Source organism: Neophocaena asiaeorientalis, unplaced genomic scaffold, assembly GCF_003031525.2.
Source record: "Neophocaena asiaeorientalis asiaeorientalis breed wild unplaced genomic scaffold, Neophocaena_asiaeorientalis_V1.1 scaffold489, whole genome shotgun sequence".
NCBI classification, from domain to species: domain Eukaryota; kingdom Metazoa; phylum Chordata; class Mammalia; order Artiodactyla; family Phocoenidae; genus Neophocaena; species Neophocaena asiaeorientalis.
In genome coordinates this window covers 2,681,027-2,703,916 of record NW_020174791.1, presented here as the reverse complement: position 1 = coordinate 2,703,916, position 22,890 = coordinate 2,681,027, and the positions used below count along the sequence as shown (strand labels likewise).

Genomic DNA, 22,890 nt, shown 5'->3' with positions numbered 1-22,890 from the left:
GCCACCCCCACCCCCATGGGCAGTCCAGCCTGGGCCCTGAGGGCATCTGGAGGGCAGCCCGCATCCTTCCTGGGTGGCCTTAAGTGAGGGTAAGCTCATTCTGGCTTGACCCCTGCAGTGACCCGGGAGCCCCTTACACCCTGTGATCCCCACAGCTGAGGGCTGAAGCTGGCCATTCTGCCCTCCTGCCTGTCGGCCCAGCCAGCGCTCACCCATCAGGCGTCAGCTCCTCCAGACAGCCTGCCTGTGCTGCCCCGTCCCTGCACGCCCTTACTCTCTCCCAACCGCCCCCCGCCACGTGCTGGTTGTATCAATGTGCAGCTCCCTGAAACTGCTGGTTCCCAGGCGCCCAGGAAGCATTCTGCATCCAGCAGGTGCTCACGGCTGCATCCCTGCCACTGCCCTTTCTTCCCACGGGACCCTGGCGCCCTGGGCAGGGCCCCCTGTCTTGCCGCACACCCCGGGCCTGCAGTGGAACCCAGCCTGCCCATGCGGGGTGCCATTTCCTAGCACCCCCCTGCTCGGGTCGTGCTGGGAGGGAAGATGGGACTACCTCGGGGTGTTCGCTTTACAATGGTCTTCTCTTCCTTTGAGAAGCAGAGCCGGCTAGTAAAGAGTGGCAGCTGCTTCCCTGGGGAGAAACACAGAAGTCAGCTCTCCTGCTGCCACCGCTTCCCGGGTGCCTTGGGGCTGACCTGGGGCAGCACAGGCATTCTCCTGCGGATGGGGGTCCTGGGGGCTCTGGGGATTCCTTGTGTAGGGCTGTGGCCCCTTCCCGCTGTCGTGAGGGCTGGTCACCAGGCACACCAAGACACAGGGGCTCCAGCAGAACTCAAATTTGAGCAGAGGGGGAGGCCCACCAGCCCGGGGGCCGCAGCTGCCGGGCCCAGAGGGGTCCTGAGGCAGGACCTCTTCCCCTAAGAAGTGCCCTCTGACATCCTCCTCTGCCGCGGGGTCATGGGCCTCACCCAAGCGAGGGTGGGCAGCTCCTGGGGTCTACCGAGACAGGGATGATAAGCCCTTTAAGGGGGAAAGGATGTCCTCTGGGGGGAATCTTCCTGACCCACTGGCCTCAGCTCCAGCCCCTCCACCTGTGCAGGCAGCTGAAAGTGCAAAGCTGCCCTCCCTCATTTGTCCACCATGTAGGGGGGCGGGCACTGCCTGGTCAGCATCGGCCTGGAGGGGGTGCAGGAAGGGGGCGTGAGTGCAGGGAAGGGGGTCAGGTCCAGGGAAAGAGCCCAGCAGGCATGGCCACCTTCCCTACCAGGGAGACCCACGGAGAGGTGGGCAGGAGGGAACAGGGCCTCATTCAGGTCAGGGCTGTGGGCAAGCCTGGGACCCGGTTCAGCCCGGCCCCTGAGACCACAGAGGGTGTAGGAGGCCCTGAATGTGCTGGGTGTCCCCTGGGGGCCTGGCCATTGGAGGGAGTGTTTATGAGATGTGTGATCTGGGGGGTAGGGGGGTGGGGAGAGGTGTTTCTCCTCCACCTGTTAGTGGCTGCTCTTTTCACCCATCCATTTGTTCATCCATGAATCCAACATTTGCTAATATTATCAACAAGCCCTGGTGCTGGGCTCTGGAGATTCAGATCTGAGTCCCACATGGGCCCTGTCCTTAAGGGGCCCCCAGTCCAGTGGAAAAGGAGAAAAGTGATGCATAGATTGAGGCAAACCATGGACGGTCCCATGGATCAGAAACAGAAATGCAGTGCTCAGTGGGTGCTACGTCTGTCTGCCCCACGGGCATCTGCCAGTCTCAGCAACCCAGAGCCTCTGGACAAGGGCCACGCCCTCGGTGGAAAAGTGGACTTGGCATCTGAGCTCTGGCCAAAGAGATGGTGGGAAAAGGGGTCTTTGCTTCCGATTAGGCTGCAGAAAGTCTAAGCAGACTGTGGCTATTTCACCTGCAACCGGGGCAGGCCTCCTCCGGGAGGGGCATGGAGTGGGGGGATTTTTAACAAGCCCTTTGCTCCTGCCCGTGGGCTGGAGGGAGGGATCCGGGTTCCAAGGAGCCCCTGTCACACAAGGCTCTGGTTCCTGCTCTGGGGCCTCCCATAATGCATGGCGGTGATGCAGGTGAAGGCAGGGCCAGGGCAGGAAAGCTGGGAGAAATCCTCCTTCATGAGGAAACAGGCAAATGTGACCCATGACCAAGAAGAAAACCCCAAAACAGTTCAAAGTGGATTCGTTGGTGACCAGATGTCAGTTAGCAGACAAAGTCTTTAAAATCACCATGATAATTAAGATAAAGGGTCTTGTACAAAAGACGGAAAAATATGTAGATAGATGGTGAATTTTACCAGATAAATGGGAATTCTAAAAAAGAACTAAATGGAAATGTAATAGAAAGAGTGAGGAGTTCATTTTTTAGGTTTAAAAACACATTGAATACTGCAAAAGAAAGTATTAGTGTCAGCATATATAGGTCAGTATCAATGATCCAACCTGAAGCACAAAGGAAAAAGATGAAAAAACCGAACGGAGAAAAACATCTAAAAAACACCCAGAGCTGACATGGTTGTTAACAGTGAGAGACTGGGTGATTTCCCCTAAGCCTGGGGACAGGCAGCACTGTCCTGTCTCATCTCTCCTATCCAACATCACATGAGAGGTCCTGCTGGTTCAATATGACAAGAAAAGGAAATATAGGTAACACAGACCGGAAAGGAAGTAATAAAACTCTATTTGCAGATGACATGGTCATCTATGTAGAAAATCCCAAAGAATCAAGCAAAACAAAACAAAACAAAACAAAACAACAAAAAACACCTGGAACTAATAAGAGACGATAGTAGGTGGCAGGATACAAGATTAATATACAAATTGCTTTCTTATATATTAGCAATGAACAACTGGAATTTGAAAATTTCAAAGCAATACCACTTACAATAGCACCTAAAAAATAAAAAAGTTAAGTATAAATCTAACAAAATACGTATAGGACCTATATGTGGAAAACTATAAAACACTGATGAAAAAGATCAAATATGTAAAGAAATGGAAAAATATTCCGTGTTCACGGACTGGAAGACAGCATTATTAAGATGTTGATTCTTCTTAACTTGATCTACAGATTCAAAATAATTCTAATCAAAATCCCAGCAAGCTATTTTGTATTTATTGACCAACTGATTCTGAAGTTTGTACGGAAAGGCTCAAGTAGCTAGAACAGACAACAACAATGAAGAAGAATGAAGTTGGAGAGACACATGACTTGATTTCAAGACTTACGACAAGGCTACAAGTAATCAAGATGGCATAGTATTGGCAAAAGAAGACAAATAGATCAATGCAACAGAACAGAGAGCCCAGAAATGGACCCACACAAATACAGTCAACTAACCTTTGACAGAGGAGCAAAGGCAATTTGATGGAGAAAGTATAGCCATTCAATAAATGCTCCAAAAGGAAAATTGGACATTCAGATACAAAAACAAACCAAAAAAATTAGACACAGGCCTTATGCCTTACACAAAAACTAACTAAAAATAAGCCACAGACATAAATATAATATACACAACCGTAAAACTTCTTGAAGGAGAAAACCTACGTGACTTTGGGTTTGGTGACGACTTTTAAAATACGACACAAATAGCATGATCCATGAAAGGAAAAATCGACAAGTGAGATTTCATTAAAGTACTGACAAATTGTTTTTTAAATTGTTGAATAAATAAAAAATGGGGGTGGTGGTGGAACAGACAAGTCTTCCAGACAGAAGAATTCCAAATAGATTACATAGATACTCCATTTCTAAGGATGTGTAGTGTAACTCCCCACCCTTTAAGTTTGGGCTGCATGTGCTGCCTTCCTTCCAAAGAGGACAGTGTGGAAAGAGAGGGGACAAAGGTATCTATACAGTGGAAAAAGCTGACAAACACTACCTCAAGCCATGTGCTCAAGGTTGACATCAACATGGTAAGTCACTGAAATTACGTCCCCTTGGTCTGTAGGTTTCCTCCCCAAAACATCACCCCAGTCTGAACATCAGACAAATGAGAGACATTCTACAAAATACCTGGCCAGTCCTCCTAAAAACTGTCAAGATCATAAAAATCAAGGGAAGGCTGAGAAACCATCACAGCCAAGAGTCCAAGGAGATTTGCCAACTAAATCATGTGGGGTCCTGGGACAGAAAAGGACATGAGGGGAAAACTGAGGAAATGTGAATAAAGCATGGACTGGGTTAATAGTAATATATAAACATTGGTTTATTACTTGTGACAGATGTATCACATTTATGTGATATAAGATGTGGGATGAAGTATATGGGAATTGTGTACTCTCTTTGCAATAATTCTGTAAATCTAAAGCTGTTTTAAAATTTAGAAAAGTTGGACTTCCCTGGTTGTCCAGTGGTTAAGACTCCATGCTTCTTCCAATGCAAGGGGCCTGGGTTTAATCCCTGGTCAGGGAACTAAGATCCCACATGCCGTGTGGCATGGCCAAAAAAAAGAAAAAGAAAAAGAAAAAGAAATTTAGAAAAATTACTTTGAAACAACATGAGCAGAGGATCTGAGATCTGTGGAACCATATTAAATAGCTTAACATCCATGTAGCTAGAGCCCCACAGGAGGATGGTATGAGTCAGCAATCTTTGAAGAGATAATGGCTAATAATTTTTCAAAATTGATGAAAGACATAAGCCTATAGATCCAAGAGGGGCAGTATATCCCAAGCAGGACGAATACAAAGAAAACCATGCACGCAGCAGCATCAAGTCAAACTGCTGAGAACTACAGAGAATGAGATATTCATAAAAACAGTCAGAGGAGAAAAAAGATATTAATTCATGGGAGGTACAAGAAGAGTGACAGCTGGCTTGTCATCACAAACAGTGGTGGTCAGAAGACGATGGAACAAACTCTGGAATGGATGCTTGAAGAAAACTAACTACCAACTTAGAATTCTATATCCAGCAAAAATATAGTTAAAAAGTGAAAGTGAAATAAAGACATTTCAGGCAAAAGCTGATAGAATTTGTCTCCAGTACTCAACACTCACTACAACAAATAACCAAAGAAAGTCTTCCCATAGAAAGAGCAGGTAACCAGTTGGGAGTCCAGGTTGGTGGGAAGGAATAACGACCAGGACCAGAAAGGGGAGCGCAGGGTAAACAGGGTGAATGAAGCATTGTGGGAACCCAAACAGTGCATCTGACTGATCTGCTTCCAGTCTAGTCAGACGAAACCAGAACAAACACCCAACACTGGGGAGGTAAGTTCATGCCTTCTCCATGCTTATGTCCCCCTCCCATTTCCTCCACTGTATTCCCAGCACGGGCTGCCGTAACCTTCTGGTTGGGGGAAATTCCTGGGGTAAGTTCATCTGATGCTACAGCTCAAGAGTTTCCTGAGGATGCAGTGGGCTCTTGAGAAAACATTTCCAAAATTGAATGAGATGAGATCACCATGTTTGTGCACTTTGCCTTTAACTTACACCACCTCATTTGTGAGGGTCACCACCTCCATTTTTCTGATGAGAAAACTGACAGGCATGTGGGGTGATGCACCCACGGCCAGTCACTAGCGACTTGTGGAGGTTGGACTTCCAGCACCCATATTCTCATTCAAAATCTGTTCTTCTGAGCAAGAGAAGAGGCAAACAGCAAGGCCTTTGACACAAAAGCTGAATAGAAATGAAGTCTTCCTCTAATGCTAAAATAGGATCAACAGGACACACAGCAAACAGACCCCAAACAGGGACATTTCCCCCCTTCATGATTCCAGAAGGGAGTAGACTTCCTTGTGCCCAGTTGACATGTGTCTACTCTTGTTCATTTTTATATTTGCTTGAATAACTTCTGTAATATGCCAATTATTTTCACATAGACTCTCTACATTAAAAAAAAACAAACCTGACATTTCCTTTGAAAGACCTGTTCTCCAATTATTTTCACATAGACTCTCTACATTAAAAAAAAACAAACCTGACATTTCCTTTGAAAGACCTGTTCTCCTAAAGGTTGGCCTTGATGTGAATAATTTGTTTCCTCTTTCTGTCTCTCTCCTCTTCCTGTCTCTGTCTCTCCCTACCTAACAAAAGAGGGATACAAAGAACTTTATTGGGTGGAAAATAACCGTCCTCCCTGGAGAATGTATCATCACAGGCTGGTTGTCATGCAGGTGTGGGGTGTGAGCTTACATGACCCTGTGGTCAAGGAAACCACAAGCTGAGAAATTAAATTTAGGCTGGTAGCATTCCCAGGTGCCTGATGGAAACAAACACACATATTGTCTGGAGGGAAACTTAGCCCAAGTAACAAAGGCTTCTCGCAGATAAAGCCAATTTGAACATGGACTGAGGTTTATGAAAAGACCAGATTCCATGAGTGAGAAACAGCAAACAGCAGGACTAGAACCCCAAGGATTCATAGTTTGGGATTATCTGACCCATAACATGTGGAAGCTGGCATCACAGGCCCCAAACCTCAATGTCTCTCTGTATCTGTGCCTTTGCACATGCCATTGTAGCTGCTTCCCCTGAAGGGGCAGAGAATATTTCCTCCCTCTCTTCACTGTGGGTTTGCCCCTATGGCTTTGGTAATAGAATGAGGTGGAAATAATGTACTCCAGCTCTGAGCCTAGGCCCTAAGTGTGTTTCCACTTGTCCCGATGAGCTTCTGTATGGAGAGGGACATGCTTGCTGGTCCTTGTAGGAGGATGAAATTCATGGAACAGCTGCCCCAGCTGAGGCTGACCTACATCAGCTGAGCCCTGCAGCCTACTGATGGATGTGTGTCATGATAAATAAGTGTTGTTTCAAGCTCCTGAGTATTGGGGTGATTTGTTAGGCAGCAGTGGCTAGCTGATGCAGAAATAGCCCACTATGTTTGAATCATTGAAAGAAATAAAAATTAAAAACAAGGGCAAAGAAAAAATTGAAAAAATCCATTTGTAAAAGAATCGCTTGGAAACTCCAGAAATAAAAAACATGAAATTGTTGAAAATAATTTTTTTAAAGAAAAAATCCAAAATGGATGGGTTAAGTGGCAGATACAACAGAGCTGAAGAGAGATTTAGTGAATTTGAATGTAGTTCTAAAGAATTTGCCCAGAATGTGGGGCAAAATCAAAGAGATGGAAACTTTTCTCTAAAAGATATGGAAGATAGAGTGAGAAAAATTGAGTGCATATGTAATCATAATTTTAGGAGAAAATAAAGATAATGTGGGAGACACAATATTAAAAAGACAGTGGCTACAAGTTTCCAAAATTAATAAATGTCATTAGTGCTCGGATTCAAGAATCACAACAGATGCAAAGCAGAATAAATAAAAAGAGCTTCATAGTTAGACACCTCATGGTAAAAATGCACAGTACCAGGGAGAAAACAGCTCAGAGGGGAAAGAGTTCATCTGACAAGAAGGCCAGTTAGGTTGAACCAGATTTCTGAACAGCAGCAATGGAAGTCAGAGATAGCGAAACTAAATCTTCAAGATATTGAGAACGTAACTAAGCCCAGATTTGTGTAACCAGTTAAACTATCACTGAAGGATGACTACCAGATAAAGTCATTTTCAAGTAAACAAAAATGAAGGTTTACAGTTGAAAGAGTATTTTAAAGCTGTGCTCCCCAAATCTGCCTGATCACAAGAAAGGCCTCACATGCTGGTTACAGTACAGAATCTGGGGTCTTACCCTGTAAGATTTCCTGGTTCTGCCTAGGTTGAGTCCTGTTATGGACTAAACTTTTGCATCTTCTCCCCGCCACCCGCCATTCCTATGTTGAAGTCCTAACCCCTCATGTGATTGCATTTGGCGTTGGCACCTGCGAGGAGGCGAAGAAGGTTAAATAAGGTCGTAAGCCTGGGGCCCCGATCCAGTAGGGCTGGTGTCTTATAAGAAGAGGAAGAGACACCAGAACTTGCCCTGTCCACCACATGAGGACACAGTGAGAAGGTGGCTGTCTGTAAGTCAAGAAGAGAGTCCTCACCAGGAACTGAATTGGCTGCTACTGTGATGTTGGACTTCTGGGCTCCAGAACTAGGGGAGAATAGATTTCTGTTGCTAAGTCACCCCGACTTATGGTATTTTGTTACAGGGGCCCAAGCAGATGGAGACAGGGTCCAAGATGTGGCTTTTTAACAATTGCCCCAGGTTACTCTGATTGTCAAGCAAGATCAACAAATGCTGTGTCCTAATCAGCGTTTCCCAAACTTTAGTGCAGATGAGTTACCTGGGGATTAAATGCAGATCCTAATCCAGTAGGCCTGAGATGGGCCCTGAGTTTCTGAATTTCTAACAAGCTCTCAGGTGAGGCCAACACCACTGGTCCATGGACACACTTTGTGTGGGAGTCTCCAAAAGCATGTACTTCAGAAAGAAGGTAAATGATTTCATAAGGGCTACCTGAGAAGTAGGGAGAACGATGAGCGAAGAAACTGATAGGGGGCTTCCCTGGTGGCGCAGGGGTTAAGAATCCTCCTGCCAATGCAGGGGACATGGGTTTGACCCCTTGTCCGGAAAGATCCCACGTGCTGTGGAGCAACTAAGCACATGCGCCACAACTACTCAGCCTGCGCTCTAGAGTCCGTGAGCCACAACTACTGAGCCCATGTGCCACAACTACTGAAGCCTGTGCGTGTAGAGCCCGAGCTCTGAGACAAGAGAAGCCACTGCCATGAGAAGTCCACGCACCACAACGAAGAGAAGTCTAGCCGCAGCTAGAGAAAGTCCACACACAGCAACGAAGACCCAACGCAGCCAAAAGTAAATTAAAAAAAAAAAGAAACTGATAAGGACTTGGGAAAATCGAAATTAAATTGAGTATATTAGAGAATGTTGCCTGTGTGCGGTAAATAAAAAATAAGATAGAAACCGCGGACTTACCCACAATAACGTGTGATCAGGGTGGAGGACGACTTAAACTGTTCTAAATGCTTGTATTGTTTGGAAGAAATATGAAGATACTGACTAGCTGAACACTTTAAGTTAAATACGCATATAAAATTTAAGGTATATTACTTCTGCTTTCCGCTTACAACGTCAAAAGCCAACTAGAGTATCATTCCCTTTCTAACAACAGGAAAAGTCCAGATAGTCTACAGAAATCACAGCTTTTCTGGAGCTCATCCAGGACCTGAGGTAAGAGGGTAACCAGGAAAACAGAGTGACACGTCCCACCAAGCAGAACTGAGAACTCTGACAGGACCTAGGAGTAAGAGACAGTCACCACACAAGTGGGTAAGAAGAAATCAGCTAACATTTTACTGAATTCTTGAAGGCCAAGTGCGAGTTAGCTTGTCAGTGTGGAACAGCTGGAGCCTCAACACAGGGGGATTTTTTTTTTTTTTGTGGTATGCGGGCCTCTCACTGTTGTGGCCTCTCCCATTGCAGAGCACAGGCTCCGGAAGCTCAGGCTCAGCGGCCATGGCTCACGGGACCAGCCGCTCCGCGGTATGTGGGATCCTCCCGGACCGGGACACGAACCCGCGTCCCTTGCATCGGCAGGCGGACTCCCAACCACTGCGCCACCAGGAAAGCCCCAACACAGGGGGATTTTGCACTCATTCACCAGTTATTTCCATGGATCCTTACCAGGTGCCAATGAGAAAAACTGGGGCAGGTCTCAGAAGACCAGAGAGTCCCCCTCAGTGGCACAGGCATGCAGGAGGTTATCTGCTTCTGCTGAGGTGCCAGCGTGAGGCGTCTCCTGCTTGCAGGACCCTCCTCTTGTAGGAAGCAAGAGCTTTAAACCACTGAGGGGAGCGTAGTAAACCCTCTCACTCCCATGGGCCAGATGAAAACCTACTGGCCCAGAGGAGAGTCAGATATAAAAATCCTCTGCTCACGGGAGAGGCACAGGAGACCCCTGTGGGCCCAGGATCCTAGACTGACGTCAAGCTGAGGTCTGCTGCCACTAGGAGAGGGGCAGGGGACTCAGGCATGAGGCAAAGTTTGATGGACATGGGGATCGGGGCAGGGATACTGAGGCACCCCCACTCCAAGACGGAGACGGGGCCAGGACACCAGAGATCCCCCACGCCAGCATGAACCAAGCACTAAAAAGCAAGGGCAACCTACCATCTGTGGAGGGGCAGAGGCAGAACCCCTCTGTGTTGAACACATCCAGGGACTGCTGAGAGCTGAGGCTGGAGCAGGAACAATGGGGAACCTCTGGCCCCCCCCCAGGCCCATTTCTCTAAGCACAGGTAATCATTGCTCACAGCCAGAGAAAGGTGAAGTGTGTGGGGCACCGAGGGTGACAAAAGTGAAAACAAAACCCCGAATCAGCTGACTCCTGACTGGATGGATTCAATCTCTCACACTAACAGACAGAACAACCGTGCTTGTCTCTGGTGCAAATGCTGTTTACCTCAGTCTCTGCTCTTTCGCTGGATGTTTAGCCTTCAGTAAAAATGTATCTCACACACACACACACACACACACACACACAGAGGCAAGGAAAAACAATCCATTGCCATGAGATAAACTAATCAATAGAAGTAGACTCAGAGGTAGCTCAGATATTGGCATTATCAGAGAAGGACTGCAAAATAACTATGGCTAATACGTTAATATGTTTCCATCTAATGGAAAAGGTGGATAACATGCATGAACAGAAAAGAAATTTCAACAAAGAGATGGAAACTATAAAAAAGAGGGAAATGGAAATAGCAGAAAGAAAAAGCATGTTATCAGAGATGAAGAATTCCTTTGACTGGCTGACCAGCACGCTGGATACAGCTGAGGAAAGAACCAGTGGAACTGAAGACTGATTAGGGTCAAACTCTTCAAACTGCATCAGAAAGAGTGAAAGAATGAACAAAATCTGAACAGGGCACCCCAATACTGTGGGATAATATCAAACCATCCCACAGATATGTATATAGAGTCAGAGAGAGAGAGAGAGAGAGAGAGAGAGAGAGAGGTAGGAGAGAAATGAAACTCCTTAAACAAGATAGCTATTAATGAGAAGAAAACAAAATAATAACAAGGAAAGGAAATGTAATCCAACTATCCTTCATAGCTCAGCTGTGAAAAATACTCAGGAGAACTGTTGTAATGATGTGTATGGATTTATCCAAAAGCAATGATGTACCTATACTGGGACAGTGGAAGCCTGGGTGCCTTAAGGAACGAAATCTGCCGCCCGTTCGGGATGTCAATAACAATATGGATAGGGAACCAACGACAAATCTAATATTTTATTATTAAATCGGATCTGATAGCATGACAGACATTTTTCTAAGTGTTATTGATGTATTAAATCATTGAACCCTCCAGTAAGCCTCTATGTTATGTTCCATTTTACAGATAAGGAAACTGAGGCACAGAGGTGTGAAGAAAACCTTCCAAGGTCGCACAGCTGGGATCTGGGGGGCTGGCAAGCCCAACCAGGCTGTCAGATTCAGGAGCCTGGGCATTAACCACAACCTTTCGATGCCTCCCTGTGATCTAACACTGACAATAAAGAGAGAAGGGTCCAAAGATGAGGCTTAGACACTCCGGTCCAGGGGTTGGCAATATTTTTCTGTAAAAGGCCAGACAATATATGTTTTAGCCTTTGTGAGCCATATACAGACTCTGTCTCACCTATTCAACTTAGCGCGTGTAGCCTGAAAACATCCACGGACAATACATTAAGTGAGGAGACACAGCGGTGTTCCAATAAAGCTTTATTTACAAAAACAGGCAGTGGGCCAGATTTGGCCCACAGGCCATAGTTTGCAGACCTCTGCACTAGACACTGAATATGGCTCTTTCTGAGGAGCAGAATTCCAGGAGGCAGGACTGTGGGTGTAGGATTGTTTCCCACTCAAAGTTTTATTAAAAAAACACTCAAGTTTCTGAAAAAGGTTTATCTATAACTTTTGAAATAAATGTTAAAACAAAAAACTAAGGTAACCATTAAAAGGATTAGAAATATAAAACTTTCAAGATAGTTGCAGGAAAACAGAGTGAAAAATAACAGATCAATCCAAAAGGAGGCAAGGAAAGAGAAAGAAGAGGCATCAGAAACACAGAAGAACACAACAGAAAAAAATCGTACATTTCTGTGTGAATGCACGTAGACTAAATCCTCCAGGTACAAGATGGAGACAAAATCCAGCTGTACACGGTTCCGAAAGACACACCTAAAGCCAAAGAGACAAAGTCTCAAAGAAAAAGGATGGAAAAAATAGAGAACAAATGCTAATTCATATCAGACAAAACAGAATTTACAACAAAACATATTAAGGCAAAAGGCACAGTTAAGATAGAAAGGGGCGCTACGTAATCATACAGAGTGAAGATACACTGATTCTAAATTTACATCCACATAATAATGCGGCTTTTTTTTTTTTTTTTTTGGCGGCGTCCTCGGCAGTGAGAGCACAGAGTCCTAACCACTGGACAGCCAGGGAATTCCCATAGTTTAACCTTGAAATACACAAATTAATACTTGGCATAACTACAAAGAAGACTGATAGTTCTCTAGGGCAAGGTTTTAGCACACACACGTCTTTCAATAATTGAAGGGTCAAGAAAATGGAAAAAAACAAACATATAGACGATTTGAGTGACCTGACGGATGCCTCTAAGCCGCTGTCCGTATCTCCACTTCCACTGCACGTGCGCACGTGGATTATGTATAAGACTGACCGTGTGTTGGCCCTAAAGCAAGCCTCAGCAAATACCGGAGAATCAATATCACATACACCACGGTTGCTGACAAGAATCCAGTTAAATTAGAAACCAATTTAAAAAGGCAACTAAGAAAAAGTCTCCAAGCATCTAGAAATTTAAAAAAGAGAGATATCTAAATAACTCATAAATCAATGAAAAAACCCCACAAAACCATAGTGGATGAGAAAGTCTTTAGAAATAAATAAAAATGCAGCATTTAAACTCTTCCACGGGCTCCATCAGGACCTGAGGCCGAGATCGGCTTGCGTCATTTGGGGGGGGGTAGGGGCACAGAGTCCTGCCTGAGGGGCCCTGGCAGAGACCCCACTTGTATTTAGGGGTCCCCTGGGAGCCTCTCAACCAGGTGTTTGCAGCCCAGTAGTCCCGAACAGAGGTTCCCTGGGGTCTGGGCTCTCCGAGCAGTGAGCAGTCCCTCCCCACGGCCCGCGCCCATGGAGATGAAGTGTCCATCGACCCTGCCAGGAGACCCGGAGGGGCCAGAGACGGCAGCGGCTGGCAGGGTCCGGCCAGGCACCTGGTCAGGTGGGAGCAGCCCTGGGCAGGGGCCGCCCACCACATCTGTAGGCAGCACCCACGTCTGGTTCTCAGAAACAGCCTTGCCCAGTGGTGGATGGATGGTCCCACCACAGCGCAGGTGGTTCTGGCCAGTGAGGGAATATTCTAGTAACAAAGCCTGGGCTGCTACTGTTGGGGCCGTGGGGAGGGCTTCTGCAGATCCTTCTGAGTCCTGAGCCCACCCGTCCACCCACCCACCTGCAGGAGGAACCAACTGCACCTCCCAGCTGTGCCCGAGGCTGTGCCTGCTGGGAGTAAGGTGCCTCTGGGATTTGACCCAGGCCACCTGGTGCCCAGGTGCAGGCAGGCGAGCACCTCCCCCCGCCCCCCGCAGTGCTTCCCGACGCAAGGGGGGAACAGTCCAGGCTCCTCCACGTTGGCCTTGGTGAGCCGGGGGAGGGACTGTGAGTGGGGGTGTTCCTGCAGGGTGGCCCTGGCATCCCCATCTCCCTAGGACCCCGGCCCGGCCCCCACCCATCACTGTGCAAAAAGCAGAGCCTGGGAAGCCACGAGGCCCCGGGGGCCCAGGCCTTCAGGAGGCCGCGAGGGGGATCCCAGCAGGTTCTCTGCAGGATGGCTGCCCGGGAGGCGGCAGGCGAGCCCAGCTGGCTGGAGGGATGCCGTGCCGCGGGTCCCCAGCGCTGGAGCGCGGGCTCCTGCTGCTGGGCAGGCCGGGAACTGCAGCGCCCTGTACGGCAGGAGAGGGGAGGGGCCGCGCAGATGCGGCGTGGGGAACCGCTCTGCCGCATCGGGAGTCCCGTAGGGGCCCGCCAGCCCAGAGCCGGCAGAAACAGCCTTGTGCCGGCCGGCGCCTGGGCAGAGCCTTCTGGAAGGGCCCCAGCCCCCGCAGGTCAGTGCCCCTTCTCTCCAGGCTGCAGCACAGCCCGGCAGCCCCTGGTGCCCGGAGCAGACCCCACCTGCCATCGCCCGCTCGATGGCTGGCTTATCCAGGTGGGCGGGCACGCAGACGTTGCCGAGGCCGCGCGGGGAAGAGGCGGTGAGCAGTGTGTCGGTGGCGGGCCCGAGGGGAGGGCGCCCTCACTCACCTCTTCTGTCGGCGCAGAGGAGGCCCAGGGCGACCAGGGCACCTGTCACCAGAAGCAGCAGTAGCAGCAGCCCTCCCTCCAGGAAGCCTCGGTGCTCCTGCCCTGCGCGGCCTGCGATCTCCACCATCCCCACCGGGCTCTCGGGCTTCCTCATCGCAAGTCTCTAGACGGGGAAAGTGCACAGCTGAGAAGCCCCAAGACGGAGGCCAGGGGCGGCGTCCACCCAGCCTGGGGCGCCAGGGCCCGGAGGACGGGCGTGGAGCTCCCGAGGCCCTGCCTGAGGCTGGCGGATGCTCAGCACCTCTCTCCATCCCAAGGCCACAGCTGGCCTGTGCCTGAGGGCTTTCCTCTCTCCCCCGGGGCCAGCGTCGAGTGCCGGGGGTGGGGCGGGACTGGCCTGCTGGCCCTGGTGGCCGTCCCTTCTGGAGGGAGTCCCCTCCAAGCTTGTTCTCTGGCCGGGGCTGGTCCGGGCGGCTCTGCTCACAGCTTGCGGTGGGCACGCAGGGCCCAGAGGCCCAGCTCCCAGGCTTGTCAAGAGGCTTCTGCAGTGGAGCCTGCCTGGGGTTCTTGTGCTGAGAAGCTGTGGGTCTGGGTGCATCAGGGACACGCTCTGGGAGGTGGCTTGGGCCACTGGGCTCCCTGCCCACTCTTCCTGCCTGGAGCCCAAGGGGCAAGGGGGAGGCGAGAATGACTGGAACCTACACAGCGGTGACCACGCAGGCCACGACGGGCCCCGGCAGGGCAGCTCCAGGAGTCACCTGGCTGGCGCGCAGTTCCCGCCGTCTCCCCACCCTGTCACTACAGAAGGGACGCCTTCTCCAGCCAGCTGGGTGGTGACAGCCGGGCGGTGAGCAGCGGTGGAAGACACCCAGGGCTCCTGCTGTGTGCAGGACAGGGTGTGCTGCTCCTGTCAGGTGGGGACGGCGGACCAAGGGCTGCACGTGCTCCTGGGTGTATGTGTGCATGCCGCTGTTGCTGGCACACAGAGCCCTGACCCAGAAATGTGCCCGGGCCCCGGGGGAGAGCTGGCTGCTCTGCCGAGCTTCAGTCCTCACACAAGCTCACACTCCTGACGTCGGGGTCGGGGTCGGTGGGAGCCCAGCCCCGCCCCAGGACAGAGGACAGACCCTGTCCCACCCGCCCGCGCAGCCCGGAGATCGCCCAGTCGCCCCCGGAAGTCCATATGCTCAAGGTCACCTCAGCTAGACCTTCTCCGGGTCCACCTGCCCCCAGACCTGACCTGCTTCACCACCTCGCCTACGGCTCAGCCTCTATGGCCCTTATTTCTATTTCTGTTGCCCACCACCCCCTTGGGAACGTCAGTGCCGGGGCAGGGGGCTCCTTCTGCCTGGCCCCCAGGACCTAGACGGGTGCCCACGACCTTGGAGGCATCCATCGACGACTGTCGAATGAATGAACGGCCGGGTCCGAGCCTCGCCCGGCACCTGTGGCTCTGGGGTCTCTGGCGTCTTCTTTCTCTGATCAGAACTAGAGTCCGCTCATCACTCAGTTAATTCACTTCACTCTGTCCTGCTGACTTCCGGGGTGCTGGGCTGCCTGCCCCACGGCCTGGGAAATGGGCCGGCGCTTGGAGAGTGTGCCCCCCGCCGCACCGCCCAAGAAAGCTGGCCCGGCTCACCTGCGGGTCACTCAGAAAGGCCGCTACCCACAGGCAGGTCTCGGAAGGCTGGGTCGGGAGGGCTCCCAGGGGTGTGGCTCCTTCCGGGCCTCCTTTGTGATGCGGTCATGGGTTCTCTGGAGGCCTGGACGCCCCCTGCTCACAGCTGGCAGGTTCCATCCGGGCTTGGTGTGGGGGGAGGGGCACGAGGCTCCCTGCTGAGCGGCGCCCCCCGGAGGCTGAGGACCCCGCCTCCCGGCCCTCCTTCCTCCCTCCCTTCGGAGTCCGAAGGGGCCGCACGGCTCCTGGGAAGGAAGGCCAGACCCCTCTCCTCACCCTGCCCGCCTTGCCCGAGAGAGGTCGGAACCAGAGAAGCACGCGGGCCGCGGGGTCCTTTCCCTTCCATCTCCAGTGAGGCTGGTGCGTTCTGGGGGTCTTGCCGGGGTGTCAGGGGAGGAGGCGTCCCTGCTTATCATGATGGGGGTGGTCCTCACCCAGAGACACCCACATTCAGCTGGTGTGGGGCTCGGCTGCCTCTCCGCCCCTGGGGGGTCTCAAGGCTCAGACCCTATCCCCTAGGAGGCAGGTGGCCCGGCTGGGGGACAGGAGGGGCCCTCCGGGCTTCGCAGAGGCACCCCAGTGCTTCAGAGCGTTAGGCGGGAGCCCCTGGCCCAGGGCTGGGGGCCGGGTTGGGGGGCTGTGTGCGGAGTGGGCCCCAGTCAGTGCCCAGATGTCCCTTCTTTGGGCCCAACTCAGTCATCAGCATGGTTCTGCCTCCGTTTCAGAATCCCACGGACGGAGGGATCCACCCAGGCCCCTGGGACTCTGTAAGGGTGTCCAAGGCCAGGGACCAGGCCACAGAGCCAGGGTCTGAGGGTACACAGCCGCTCATGCCACCCCTCACCAGAAGGCCCGCACTGGGCCTCGTTGGAATATTCCAGTCCACGTTCAGATGGCCTCTTAGGTTTGCCCCTCCCTGGGAGGAGGGCAGCGCTTCCGGGGCTCAGATCCAGAACCCATCCCGACCCCCAGGCAAGGCTCTCCTCAGCCCCCGGCTGCCCTGGCAGCCCTCCACTCCCCCGAACCCAGCAGAGTGAGGGGCTGGCAGCCTGGCCTGGAAGCTGTCTCGGCTGCTGGCCTGAATGGGGATGAGGTCAACGTCAGGGGACTGAGAAGCTGCAGCTGCCCTTCCTGGGAGCCGGAGGTGGGTCAGGGTCCAGCCTGCCAGCTAGAGACTCCTTCCCAGAGTGTGACGGCCCTGGGGACCTACACTCGATGCAGTGTAGCCAGAGCGGCCCCCATCCCTGCCAGAGGCTGCTTGGATGCAGAGGCTGGCTGGTCTCAGGAGCTCAGCTGCGCTTTCCCACCCACACTGCCCCGTTCTGGGTCCTCCCCGTCTATAGCTCCATCAGTGAAAGATAGAAACTTTGAGGGAGCAAGGAGCCTGGGGTCCTGGCCCGGCCTCCTAGCAGGCCCTGCGCTGAGGCCGGCAGGTTCTGGGGGCTGCCAAGCCTAGCAGTGCTGGCTCCCTTCCAAGAGAAGCTGGGAAGCGGGGCGGGGGAGTCCACAGGCCAAGGAGCTACAGACTCCCAGCCCCAGCCAGGTCCCTAGACAGACAACGATCCAGCTGCTCAGGACACCTCCATCAGGTGGATTTTAGTCTTTTCTCCTAGGTGAGCTCAGGGGTCAGTGCGGGCTCCCTGCCCACCCCTCCCTGTCTCTCAGGCAGTAGATGCGAGATGTGGAGGTCTGAGGCCCAGCGTCAGCTCTGGGGTCCAAGAAGACAGCCCCCCATGATGGCAGGTGGTGGGCATCCCTTCCCTCATCAGTCCTGGGACCACGGCAGGCAGGGAGTAGCCTCTGTTCCTGGGGCTACCCTCAGACCCTGTAGACGCCTGCCCTTTACTGCTGGGTCCAGTCCTTCCCTGCCCCACACTCTCGGGCTGGGTGGTCTGGGGTAGGTCCTGTCCTCTGCAGGAAGCCCAGCATCCCCTGGCAGGCGTGTTTCTGGGCCTCAGCATGACGGGAACCGGACCTCTCCTGGCCCTGCCCATCCACGCGGCAGGCAGGCACGAGGTGCCCCGCTTGGAGAAGACCTCCAGGCCGGAAGAGGTTAAATAGTTTTGAGGCAGTTGGAGAGCTGGGATGAGAGCCGGGCCTCTGGGAGGCCCCGCACCCCCTCCCTGCTCGCTGCGTCCTGAGGCCAGGCCTTGGGCCTCCTGGGCAGAAGGGAAGGGGCCAGGGCGGTCTGACTGTGCCCCAGGGCTCCGTCACTGAGTGCCCAACCCAGTCCCAATAGCTGGAACACTGGTCCCCTCCCCTACAAGGTTTGCCACGGAGTCAGAGAAGACAGATGTGCAGTGCCTGGCCCAACAGCGTGGTTGGGAAACACCTGGGGGCGGGAGGGGCCCGTGCCGAGGGCCGGGTTGCCTGTCTTGGAGCTCGGCTGCTACTTCCGTGACCCTAGAGTTATTTTACCCCCGTAACTAACTGTTCTTTATATTAAATTCTCGCTATTTGAATCACTGGGTGTGGTTTTTGTCTCCTGAGTGGACCCTGATGACACATAAGTTGGCACTAGGAGTGGCCCCAGGAGGTGCCTCCAGAGATGGGGTTTGGGGACTGGCCTAGTTGTGTCCTTGGGCCTGAGGCCGTGGGAGATGTGACTCGTGGCACATGGTGGCTTTGGGAGTGACCGAGCTGCCACCGAGCTCGGCTGTGATGTGACAGCTGAATCTGGGCCTCGGGCGCTGAGGGCTGCCCCCACTGTTGACGGAATGACAGCAGCCGAGGTCCCTGGTGTCCTGGACACTCGCGAGCTCAGGTCTGCCCTCAGCTCCAGCCACAGCCCTGAGTCCCTCATTTCTCAGCAGCACAGCGCTGATGTGGCTGAAAGGCAAACACAGCATTTGATCCTGTGAGTAGTACGATCCCAGCAGTGTTGGTGCCTTCACAGCCTCACCAAGTTTCTTACGAGGAAGTTCGGGCATTGACTGGGAAGGAACGGGACCCTGAAACGAGGAATGGGATGTCTGGTTGGGCTCAGATGAAGCTGAGAACCTTGAACCCCCAGGGTCCTCTGAGCCCCTCCAGGGTCTGAGGAGATGAGCCCTTCTTCACTATATTTATTTATTTTTGGCTGCGTTGGGTCTTCGTTTCTGTGCGAGGGCTTTCTCTAGTTGCGGCGAGCGGGGGCCACTCTTCATCAAGGTGCGCGGGCCTCTCACTGTTGCGGCCTCTCCTGTCGCTGAGCACAGGCTCCAGACGTGCAGGCTCAGTAGTTGTGGCTCACTGGCCCAATTGCTCCGCGGCATGTGGGATCTTCCCGGACCGGGGCACGAACCCGTGTCCCCCGCATCAGCAGGCAAACTCTCAACCACTGCACCACCGGGGAAGCCCGAGCCCTTCTTCACTATAAACCCTGCGAGAACCTCACGTGGATCAGGTGCCTAGAAAGAGGATCCTCATTCTATTCAACCCCCCAGCCCCTGTTGACCCCAGACCCATAAGTAGGGTCCAGTCTCAGCACGCTCAGGGTGGGGGAAAGTACATCTTTCCCAGAAGGAAATAGCGTATCCACCCAAAGAATTTCAAGATATAATTAATCGACACTGAGAAACCTGAAGATTATGTGCGGGGATTGGGTCTAGGGGTGTCAGACCACAGTGGAGGGAGCCCAGCACTGGGCTGGGTTGGCTCCATTCCTATGGGTGCACCTGCCAAAGATTCTGAATTTGTGTGTTGCCTCACGGCAGCTGCGGGTAGTCACTCTATCTGGACTTAATGGTGGTCTGTAGCTAATGAAGCTGAGATGCCAGAACCTCCCTTGTGTGCCACAGAGGAAGGAACCCAATGGCACAAGGAGATGACATGTTGGAGTGGACTTACCACACGTGACCCGTGCCCCCGCTACAGACCCAGGAAGGGTCACGGGACTTACTTTCTCCTTAGGTCTATTTCTGTGACAAACTATATGAACACCTTTCCCAATTGTGAACCATCCTTGCATTCCCGTGTACGTTGCTTGTGGTGTGTTATTCTTTTAACGTGCTGTTGGATTCAGGTTTGTTGGTATTTCATTTAGGGTTTCTGAACTGGAAATCTCTAAACGAAATTGGTTTGTGGCTTTCATTTGGTTGAGATCGTGCTTTCTTCAAAAAAGAACTTGGAAGGGAACTGTAGTCACTATCTTGTAATAAACTATAATGGAAAAGAATCGAAAGAAAAGAATACAGATATATACATATATATGTATAACTGAATCACTCTGCTGTACACCAGACACTAACACAGTATTGTAAATCAACTATACTTCGATGGAAAAAAAAGAACTTGGAAGCTTTTCTTCTTTTTCTTGGCTATGAAGGAGTTTAAAGCAATTACGAGTTGACTGTTCTTTAAAGGCTGGCAGATCTTCCCTGACACCATCTGGAACTGGAGCTGCTTTGAGGAAAGCTCCCTAACCACCTTCTGTTTCCCTCCACGGTAATTGTCCTGTGTAATGTTTACGTCTACTCTGGACTTAGTTTAGTTAAATAATGTTTTCCTAGGAACCTATACATTTCATCCAGCCCTTCAAATTTATTTGCGCAGAAATTGAGAAAAGTAATGCCTTATGATTCTCTAAATTTCCTGTTATTTTGTCCTTATTACTTAAAAAAAATTTGTCTTTGTGCTTTTTCCATCTTTCTAGATTAAGTTAGCTACTGGTTCACCTATTTGATATTTGAAGAATTGTATTTTGATTTGAGTTCTTCCATTTTTCTATTCCTAATTCATTAATTTCTGCTCCTCTTGTTACTAATTCCTACCTGCTGATTTTCTCTATTTTATTGTCTTTTTTTAACTTCTCAGGATGAAGATGTGCTTCATATTCGTTGGTCAGTTATATACTCAGGGTGTGAACTTCCCTCTGGACACTGTATCCCTTAGGGGTTTCCCTGGACTGTTTCTGTCACAATTATTTTTTCCAATATTCTGCAATTCCAGATTTGATTTCCTGTTGGATCCAAGAGGTGTTTCACCTGCAGGGAATTTTTTTTTTTTTTTGCGGTACGCGGGCCTCTCACTGCTGTGGCCTCTCCCGTTGCGGAGCACAGGCTCCGGACGCGCAGGCTCAGCGGCCACGGCTCACGGGCCCAGCTGCTCCGTGGCATGTGGGATCCTCCCGGACCGGGGCACGAACCCGTGTCCCCCGCATCGGCAGGCGGACGCTCAACCACTGCGCCACCAGGGAAGCCCCTCGTGCAGGGAATTTTTAAAAATTAATTTATAGCTTTATCGCCTTGAGAGTAGGTAACGCTCTCTATACCACATCATAAACATTTTCTTGGTGACCTGAAATGTGATTTTGAGAAAACACGGTGCAGCATCTGCTCTGGGGGAGGAGTCTGATTTGCGTCAGACCCACCTGATCATCTGCTCTGGAGGCCGTCCGGCGCCCGCTAGCCCTTGTCCACTTGGGTACCACAACAGGAGGCTGGGACAGTGGCCTCACGTGTACCTACAGATGTGAGAACCACCCCCTGCCCAGGTGGAGGTGGGCGGGGATGGCTCGGGGCAGGGCAGACTTGGCCCGTGGAGCTGGGAGGATGAGCCCTCTCTGCAGGTCCCGTAGGCCCGTCTTCTGTTGAAGCTGCCCGGAGAGCTAGGAGCTTGGGAGTGGTCCCCAGACATCCCGGCTAACTTGACTGTGACCATCTGTGAACCTTTGGACATTTCCAGCCTCAGCTTTCAGAACAGGACGAGCTTACTTCAGCCTCCAGTGAGAAAAAGGAAGCAGTAACACGTGAAAAGCTTCTGGGAGATGCGCTTGGTGGTGAGGGACTTGAGAGCAGTTAGCTCCACCTTCCCAGCTTCTGCCCTGGAGGAGGGGGGAGAGGAAGCCGCGGGCTGAGAGGCACACTTGTGAGCAGTCCTGGCGCCCAGCAGGGGCAGGCGATGAGGCCAGGCGGCCAGGCTGCAGGGAGAAGGCTGCCCTCTGTGCCTTCTGTCGGGACACATCCAGGCCCGGCTTCTCAGCCTCCAGCTCAGCAGTGAGCAGCCGGGGGTGGGAGGCACGTCGGGGGCTCCGCAAAGAGCATCAGGTCCTGGAGAGCTGTGGTGAGTCGGGCACCTGCAGGCTCAGCGCGGGGATCTCTGCCCTTGAGGGGACGGATGAGGGCAGGACGTCTTGGGGGGAGGACAGCAGGGGCGAACGCACCCCATGGCCCCCGGCTTTACCCGATGGCCCGTCCAGCAGTTGCGTTCGGGAACAGGAGAGAAAAGCTGCGTAACTCGGACCTGGCTTCTTTGAAACCTCAGTGATGGGAGAAGGGTGGGCTTCTCCGCTCCCGCCAGGAGAGAAGGTTTTCCAAGCAACCTGGTGAGCGGGGGTGGCTCAGTTTAATCCACGTAGGAAGCGCCCTGACGTCAGGCAGCTTTGCCGGAGACCTGCCGAGTAGACGTCTGGCCGCTCTGCTCATCGGGGGCCCCTCGGGGGGCGGAGGGCTCTGCACGGCAGGTGGGGGAGGAGGCACTGGGTTCCCTGGAGAACAACCTTGATGAAAGCGTGGGTTTGGGGCCCAGCTTGGGAGTTTTGTCCTCGCGGGGGCCCAGGCCCTGCAGGAGGCTGGCCCGAACGTCAGGCCAGGGTCAAGGGCTGCTTCATACCTAGAGAAGGGCTTCCTGGGCTGGCACCGTCTCCCCAGGGCCACGAGGGTCCGGCCTGAACCCCGTCCACCCTGCAGGTCCCAAGCCAGAGACAGGACTGGGGCTGCTCTCTGAGGCCCGAGCCCCACGTGTGGGCCAAGAGGGTCGCAGCTTTGGGGACCAGGCTGCTGTTGAAGGGAGGGTGTCTGAGCCTCCTGGGATGGTGACTCAGGCAAGTGGGGAGCTCTCCGCTCTGCTTCCCGAGGCTGGTTGTCACCAGCCCACCGCAGGACGGGGAGGAGGGGGAGGGTGGGTGAGCACCTCCCCGATCTGGGGGCGGGGTGCACCCCAGGGTCTGGAGAGAAATGCTAATGACGGGGGGCCCCACGGCTGGGCCTGGGGAGCGCCGGC

General features: G+C 52.4%; 1 protein-coding gene across 1 annotated transcript in view; it reads right to left on the bottom strand.

Moving 5' to 3' along the window:
* Positions 1–14,385, bottom strand: part of MMEL1 (membrane metalloendopeptidase like 1) — a 34,437-nt gene extending 20,052 nt beyond the window's left edge. The window contains exons 1-2 of the mRNA XM_024760248.1: positions 14,232–14,385; positions 533–631 (exon numbers count right to left, since the gene is read on the bottom strand). The gene's annotated coding sequence lies outside the window, so the exon portion shown is untranslated. The remainder of the gene's footprint in view (positions 1–532; positions 632–14,231) is intronic.
* Between the last annotated feature and the right edge of the window lie 8,505 nt (positions 14,386–22,890).